The sequence below is a fragment of the Triticum urartu genome, chromosome 1A (assembly GCF_056163025.1).
Source record: "Triticum urartu cultivar PI428250 chromosome 1A, HENAU_Tu73, whole genome shotgun sequence".
Classification (NCBI taxonomy): Eukaryota; Viridiplantae; Streptophyta; class Magnoliopsida; order Poales; family Poaceae; genus Triticum; species Triticum urartu.
Window position 1 is genome coordinate 548123265 of NC_141873.1, and position 8641 is coordinate 548131905.

General features: G+C 44.3%; 1 long non-coding RNA gene across 1 annotated transcript; it reads left to right on the plus strand.

Annotated features, from left to right (window-relative positions):
* Positions 1–639: 639 nt before the first annotated feature.
* Positions 640–3653, plus strand: LOC125538535 (uncharacterized). Its single transcript, XR_007296400.2, has 4 exons — positions 640–904; positions 997–1235; positions 1807–2724; positions 2835–3653. It is a non-coding gene; the product is annotated as an uncharacterized LOC125538535 (long non-coding RNA).
* The last annotated feature ends 4988 nt before the right edge of the window (positions 3654–8641 follow it).

The following is an 8641-nucleotide window of genomic DNA, read 5'->3' on the forward strand; positions in this document are numbered from 1 at the left end:
ATAAACTATAAAGAGCTTAAAATTTTACCGTGAAGATGAGCTGCTCCATATTTGAGTGAGTGCATCTGTTGGTTTCTCTACAACAGTTCTTTTTTTTCAAAAAAATGTACGGCAGTTCGTTAGCAGTTATCGTTCTTCAACAATTTCTTGTCTCAGATGATATGTGTTTCTGAAAAAAAATAGATAGAGTACCATTATTAAACTTCCAATTCCTTTCACTTGCTGGATCAACTTTTGATATTCGGTATGGATAATTGGATATCCTGTAGTGGTTGGCAGTTTGGTGGTCACTTGATCCTACCACTATATATGATACAAAATCAATTGGGCCATTGGATTTTAGAAGCATTTTTTTTCTTACTGCACTCCAAGAATACATGGATGGTATCAGATATAAATTATGTTCTAAAGCAAACGACTTGGATTTTCATTCAGACGAAGAGCCTATTCAATTTTTACTTGTGTTAATGGACGCGGACTAATTGCGCTCGAGCTCAAATGAGCTCGTTATCTACGTCGTCAGTTAGCGCTCGTGGATCTGTGCCAGAGTTCTATACGCGTGCAGGCGGTTCGCGAGAAAATCGAGCGCTGTAGCGAAATACGTATGCGGCAGCGCTGGGTGGTGGGCCATTACTGCGGGGTAGGTTTGACGGATCTGAGGATAGTGCGGACGGCCGTCGGTCTCGCGTGGTGAGCCATGTGGATCAGAGCCCGCGTCCCCGTCTGATCCGTGGACCAGGAAATTGGCTTTCCGTGTAGTGATGGCAGCAAAAACGAATTGAGGGCAGGACCGAGATTCTTCTCGGCTACGGCGTGTGTCATTTGGAAGCTAAAGACCCGGGGACGGAGGCAACTGGCGTCGCCGGCGAGCCGCCATGGAGTTTCTGGTGCAACTAATTAGCAGGTGCGTGGATCTTTGCTTTTTCCAGGGATGCTGCCTCCATTTTGTAGCCCTCTTGTTAGCTGATCCAGAGATGGATTTGTTGCAAGATTCAGATTTAGTCTGCTTGAGGAGGTAGGGGAGCCGGTTCCTGTGGTTGTCAATGTCTCTGCCGTGGAGGATCTGCAAGTGGCATTGCAGGCGGAGCGGGAGGCAGTGCAACGGCGGTGGACAGTGGCGAAGCACAAATCTTCTTGGCAAAGGAAGCGGCGGCGAACAGAAGGGAGAGCTCGCCACCAAGGTCGGAGCTGTCGACGGGGAAGATGAATCCCCAAGCACCGGGGTGGAACAAAAGGTTGGTGAAGTAGAAACTTTGCCTTCCATCCGATATTCTGTGACTTAGAAAATGGAAGTAGAAATGACTGAATATATCATGCAGTTAGAGCAAGTGCGGGTTGCTGTCTGCATTAATAAATTTCCTGCTGTATGTGCCTGTGTTTGCACACTGATTTGTTCTCTGCATTCACAAAATTCAGGCGCCTGTAGTCTCTGAAAGTACGGATGCAGGCTAATTACTCTCTGTAGTGAAAAGATTTCTGATTTATGTACTGGTGATTGCAGACTGTTTGCTCCCTGTATTTAGATAATTTTTACTATACGAGAGCCTATGTTTTCAGGCTGGTTGATCTCTGCAGTAAGGAAATTACTAAATTATGTACTGGTGTTTGTAGTATGTTTGGTGTATGCATTTTGAAAATTCATAGATATGTGCCTGTGTTGGTAGGCTGATTGCTCCCTGTGATTAGAAAAAATCATGCTATATTTGCCTTTGTTTTGTATGTTGATGATTGCTTTATAGGTAAGATCGATGAACAAAATCCATCTTCTTACTCTGCATATATATGCATATTTTTTATTTACTAAAGGTGGACAGGCGTCCCAATGATAGCCACAACAAGTTCAGGAAGAATCTTGGAGCACCTTCTGTCAAGGATTTGAACTTTTGAAGCCATCTCTGTTCTCTTTCGGCTCCGCTTGATGGATGACCAAAAGTAGCTTTATATCCCCATGAAAGTCTCGAATGTTCCAGTAAGTATTGTTCATGTACATTATGAAAATGCTATTCGGTTGAGTCATGTTTTTATTCTGTCAAATGATGATTTTTTTAGTATAGTCGACAGTAAAAAGTTTAAACCCATTAGAGATTATTAAACAAATGTTCACCTGAAAACAGATTGTGAGGGTTTGATTGAGATATGGAAAAGCCACAAGAAGAATTGTGCTTCTGTTCTACCTATTCTCCTTGAAATCCAAGAGCTCAGTGGTTTTTTTATTTATTTTCCAGTTCAGCTTTGTAAGGCCTGAGTTAAATTTAGCTGCACATTTAACTGCCAAACATGCTTCTAGCTCCTTGCCGGAGTGTGCGCGGTTCTACTAGGTCCCGGCATCTCTGAACAATTGTATACAGCATGAACTTGCTGTTGTTGGTCAAGTAATATAAGCTATTGCTTCCCCAAAAAAAACACAGTTGGCTTGCAGGGTAAAGACACCATGCCCGTCGCACGTGACTGCCTTTTGTTTCTGAACAATCATAGGTGCAGCACAGCCTTGCAGGACACTGTGCCTGTCGCGCGTGACTGCCTAAAAGCCATGAGGGGTTTTGCATAGAACCCTACAGAGAATGTGATTGTACCACAGTAGATACAAGTTTCGACTCCCTCGGAGAGGCGTACAATTTTGACAACATATATTCATGGGAGAAAGATTTTGGCATAAGGTATTGGAAGAGCAGATTGAGTGTAGAGAGGACGTGTTGCATGCAGGATATCGTCTGCGGATGCTTGGTGAGTACCATGAAAATGTGTCCCCGTATGGTTTGAAACTTTGTTCAGTTTTATCAATGAACTGTCCTATTCCTGAAATGTAAGCCATCGATTTTATCCGTGTGAATCAGATTCCAGTCAAACATATAGTGAAGAGGTGGACAAAGGAAGCCTACTGCCAGCACACCTGGCCCATTATCATAAGGATCAAATGTATAGGAATCCATTCTCGTATTGACACATCAGAATGTACATGCAGAGGTAGCTGAATGTGATTTGGACTGCAGAGAAGGGAAAGTTGTGAGTGCGGATCTGAACTGTTCATTATGTAATTCGAGATACAGTTTTTAGAGTCGTAACTGACGATGATCCATTTCACATGTATTGTTTTGGTGTTGTATTGATCTGCTGTTGTTGCACCGTTGAGCTCCTATGCATGTACTCTCCAAGGGACTGCTATGTGGTTTGTTTTCATGATCTCTGTGTGTGGGCAATCTGAGAGGTGATGAGGTGCACAGGTCGGTCTGTGGATTACTGAAGATTGTTTGTGCTGCCGCATTTTGGTCTGCTTTTGCGATGTCTGCATGGAAAACAATTGTGAAGTGAAACTGTTTTTCATGCTGCAGAACTGGGAGTTACTGAATTTGGATTTGGGTGCAGAGGAATTATTTGTGTACACCGCACTTGACACTTCCAGAGTTTGCCAATGTGTACAGGCAAGAACAGGTGGGAGTAAATGGGCCGATGAAGACGGCGTCCGTTGGTTCAGAACGGTAGGGTAACAGCCTGTATCGTTAAGAAGCGTCCAAGCCGGCAAACGGGTAGCGGAGACGTCACATTAATGCTGGTCGGTAGGTGGGCCACGCCATGCATATATTATTTCGAATACACTGCCGTATACCTGGTGCAATGCGAATCTGGAAGCGCTTGGACGGGAAGGATAACGAGACCATCTCAGCTCGGGCTCATAATAGGACTTCCCTGTGTTAATTTCTTAATTTGCATGGAAGATAGCTCATAAATGTGACCTCACAATAAAATTATGGTTGATTACTATGATTCTAAAAAGCTTTGATTGGATGAATATTTTGTTAACTGCTAAATTTCTGTAGTCTATTGTTTAAGAGAGCATGATGGACTTGCAAATAACAAACCGCTTTTAGTTGACTTCTTGTATATGTTTTTATCAGAACACTATATAGATGGCGCTCATATATACGCATATACACTCATCCCAATGAAAACACACGCAAACCCTACCCCTATGAGCACCTTCGTGAGACTGAGCCATTATATCATCTTGAGATTAAATAATGGATGTGCATGGCGAAAAATCTTATAATACACTCCCTCCGTAATTTAATATAATACTTTTTTACACTGCCATATTGTCAAAAAAACATCTTATATTTTGTTACAGTAGGAGTATATTAAATCTTGCTGTCCGTATGCTACAAATTTTTGACATTTTCTGCAGAAATGATACATTTAAACTGCAATCTCTATCATTGAAATTCCTGAAATTCCTAAGTTACAAATACTTCTATCTTTTTTACCTCGGTATACTTATAGAAAATCATATCATCTAAACTTACAAATGAAAGGGCGCAGCAACGCGCGCCATCATGGTCTAGTTTTAAAATAAAAGGGAAGGACGTTTGCACGCTTTGGACTTCTGTTAACCGTCTGGATCACCAAACGAGAAAAGCCTTGTTCATCCTGGAGGAGTCCGGAAGTTGGGTGTCACCAGGTCCTTCTTCGGTTCAATCGGTGGAACCTCAAAGCAAAAAGAACCAACTTGCAACACATGCTGAAGATTATATCTTGAAGTCCCTGATATATTTGCATCAAAATATACAATCGACTGTGTCTTCTGTTCAGTATGTGGAGCAGCACCAAGTAAACCTGTTGTGTTTTGCACTGGAAAAATAATAGAACCATTGTTGCGCGCATCAGCGCGGGGTGCGCGCGACGGTGCTACGGGCCTGATCTGGGCCGTGCAGGGCCTACAGCATGTGCGTGCAGGGGTGGCGTGGAGCTCGGCCGGTGCGCCGGCGGCCGGTTCCGGCGCTTGGAGGTGCAGCGGTGCTGCTGCTGTTGGTGGTGGCGGCTTGCGACCAAGGGCGTCGAGGGGCGCGGCCGAAGAGCGCCCCAGCTGCGAGTGATGCAGATCCGGTCTCCGGCGGCTGTGTTGGCGTGCATGGGGCGCGCTGGTGTTTTTGTTGCTTGGCCGCGGCTCGGAACCACGATGGTTCTTGCCTTCGGGCATCGGTCCTCCGTTCCTGTCGGCATGGTGCTTGGTAGAGCACGGTGGCTTGCGTTGCGTCCGGTGGCTGTGCGTCTGGAAGGCCATTGATGGATCTGTCGCCTCGTTCTGGTGGTTGGCTGCCGGTGGTCTCCGCGAGGTGCGGTTGACTGCGGTGGACCGAATTTGGTCACGTGCGGCGGCGGGCTGCAATGACTCTTGCTCTGTGGTGGTGCAGGGAGCAGCGATTCGTAGTCTACCGGTGCTCCTCGGAGGTGGTCTACTCACTTGGGCGAAAGCCACTGCTCCTGCCGGAGTCGGCGATGGTGATGCCCGCGCGTGCCGTTTACCTCCTTGGAGGCATCGTTGTCATGATGACTTCCCCTTCGAGGCTCCTGGGGAAACCCATGTTCCTGGTCCGTCCGGAACAGCCGATGGCGGCGCTTTTCGCGTCGCACTCCTTCCTGAAGGCATCAGCTTGGTGGATTGTGTGGTGGCTGCTCACTGCGGGTTGGATGGTGGTGGTGGTGCGGCCGGCTTGCGCTGGTGTGCTCGGAGAAGCAATCCGGGTGTAGACTCGGCTCCTTGATGCCCTTCGGCTTCGCCGGCGGTGTCGCTGTTGTGATGTAGACTCGGCTGCGTGTGACTCTTCGTCTGTGTGTGGACTCGGTCGCTCGTTGCCTTTCGGCTGCACCAGTAGCTTTGAGGCATCATGGATGGTCTCGGTTGATTGGAGCTCTTCGTCTACGGTGGTGGTGTTCTCGTGCGGCTCAGTTGGTAATGGTTTCTCAAGACCCTCTCATGGTTACCGTTGTGTTGCGGTGAGCTTGGTGCTCTTGGTGTTGTCTCGACTCATCTTTGCTCAAGGATGGCGCAAGATGCCTCTCAAACTGCTATTCATTCCATTTTTCTGTGGTGGAGCCCCAGTCAAGGTTCGTGTCTGGGATGACACTCGTTGATTGTGGATGCTCCTGAGTTGTGCCATGGGGCCGGTATGCCCGCCGATGCGTTCGGCTGTTTGCAAAGTCCTGGTATTGTGATCTCTCGACGACACCCCACATCTACTTGTGTCTCTCATGATGATGGTCTTATGTCTGCCAGCTAGGCCGTGCCTTGTACGGTTTTCGGCCCGGTTTCCCTTATAAACGGGGTTAATTTGTTAAGGTTTTCGATCCGGTTTTCCTTATAAACTGGATCACCACTCTGGCATTCTGGCCACTTTGAGTAATATATTCAGGTGGGGAAACTCCCCCCCCCCCTGAATCTCAAAGAAAAAAACAATGGTTATCACGTGTCAGTCTTTGGTGGTTGATGAAAATTCTTCCTAACTGTAGCAATCAGTGATTAGCATATATAAAATCGACAAACTCCCTACACCCTGCTACACATAGTTTGGTACTATGGCTACTCTGTTAGTTCACATCATTCATGAAATGGACCAAATTATGTTACCAACATGCTACACGAACTGAAGGCAATGAATTAATTAGAGCATCGATTAGGCATTTGACAATCATGAAAATGATGCGATGACAATAGGGCTAGTGATCTGAAAATGAATCGATGAGCTATATATGGATGTTCACTGGTAGCCTTGAGCTTGACAACATGTCGGTTAAAGTGGGGGTCATCATTGGGCTAGCTATAGAAACCCATGCTACTAATAATAAAAACTTCAAACACACGACAAAAAACGCCGTTGAATGAGATGTACTTTAACTGGTCCTATCCAAATTAATTGCCACATGTGCTAACAAGTGAATTGAATATAATGTGTGTTTCCTATATACTTAAAGCTAGGAAATCATCTACAACTTATTTAGAAATGAGAGATGTTTATGCCTTTATACATATGAAATGTACTAATTTGAAACTAAGTAAATCAGTGTTAACACTACAAACCTAGATGTTGAATAAATTACTACAAACCTAAATTCGAATAAACCAACTGGATAATGGTAAACAACCTTGAAGATTATCTACTTCAACTGATGGTTATGCTGCATCCATCACCATATGAATAGTTTCAACGCTGGACAATGAAACAAAACTGTCAGTATTAGAATAGCCAGAAACACAATTGTTGGTATTAGAAATCAATTGATTCATCGACCAATCATCATATCCATGTCTACAACATGGAAAGCAGCCACGTCTAGAACAAGAAAATGGCATACACATAGCAATTGCTTTGACAAAATCTGCTTAATAACAACTGCAGTAAAGTAGAACAGCAGTACCAGCATCCCATCATGCACATAAACCACTATGAGAACTCACTGTAAATCCTTATCAAACTCCGGAAGTAGTCAGGTTCGTTGACTTTCAATAGCTAGAGTCGCACTTGAGGCACCCTCGAGATTTTTTATCCTGGCCCAATGAACGACCCTTGGTATAGTGTCCCGGTGATTTATCTGGGCGGTGATTTATCTACTACACGCAGGAGCTGCACGACATCCCCAAGTTGTTCTTCGATCTGTTGCGGCTAGAGATTCTGGTGGACATCGGCGGTGCTGCCGCCATTGCCGCCCCCCACCAACGCAGCCCCGCCAACTTAACGCACTGATGCCCTCGCCCTAGGTTGCATCCTCCATGCCCATTGAAGTCCTACCAGTCCTCACAACATTGGCGGCATGAACTGAAGAGCTGCCAGTCCTCACAACATCAACAGCGTGAACTGAAGAGCGGTGGCAGACGAAGCTTAGACTCTTGCGTAGACGATGTTTGAGATCAGAGGAATAAAAATATTCAGAGGACTAACAATTCATTGAGAGCAAGTCATTGGAGCTGAACATGCCTTGAACTTCGGCTCTCCTTTCCTCATTTACATATATATTTTTAGCATTCCTCAAGGTCTTGATTTACTTTCTTTTTAAGCAGTAAAATAATAAAATAAAAATATGTTGTACAATAATAGTAAAAATATGTTTCTTTTGCATTTCCATCGGAATCATGCTATCCAATTAACTACTATTCCAGGTTTGTTTCTTTTGCATTTCCATTGGAATCATGCAATCCAATTAACTATTATTTCAGGTTCTGTTTCTTTTGCATTTCCATCAGAATCATGCTTTCCGGTTAACTATATTAGGCTCATAGCAACTGAGAGACCCACAAAATTTACATTGCATATCACATTAAGGAAAACATACTTACGTGACATGTATTAAGCTAGAAAATTATACTAATTGGCTGATCATTTGTCAATCAGCTCTGACTAAAATTAAATCCCTGGAGCAAATATGTGACCATATATTTTCGACCATTAGGCAAGATTCTTGCGTAGAAAATCAACCAACAAATAAGGAGGGTCGCACATGAAGAGGTAGCAAAGAAGACCATGCCAAAACAAATTCTTGGAACACCCAGTTGTAGACTACAGCTAGGAGCCAAAATAAAACATACTTCTTCATTCTTACACCATGCAAGCAAGTATTGAGATCTGCTATTAAATTGGAAGTTGTAAATATATAAAACATGTAGAGGGAGATGTGTTAAGAGAAAGAATGTACCTGACTAAGGAATTCTAAATAAAATAATCCAATACGGTGAAATGTGTCCCATGATTTACTCTCATCTAACCAGAACAATGAATCTCATGCCATACCTGCTGATATATTACGACTTTAACCAGCACAATGAATCCCATCAACAAACATAACTATCCAAACTTGCAGGCTCCTCTACTAATAT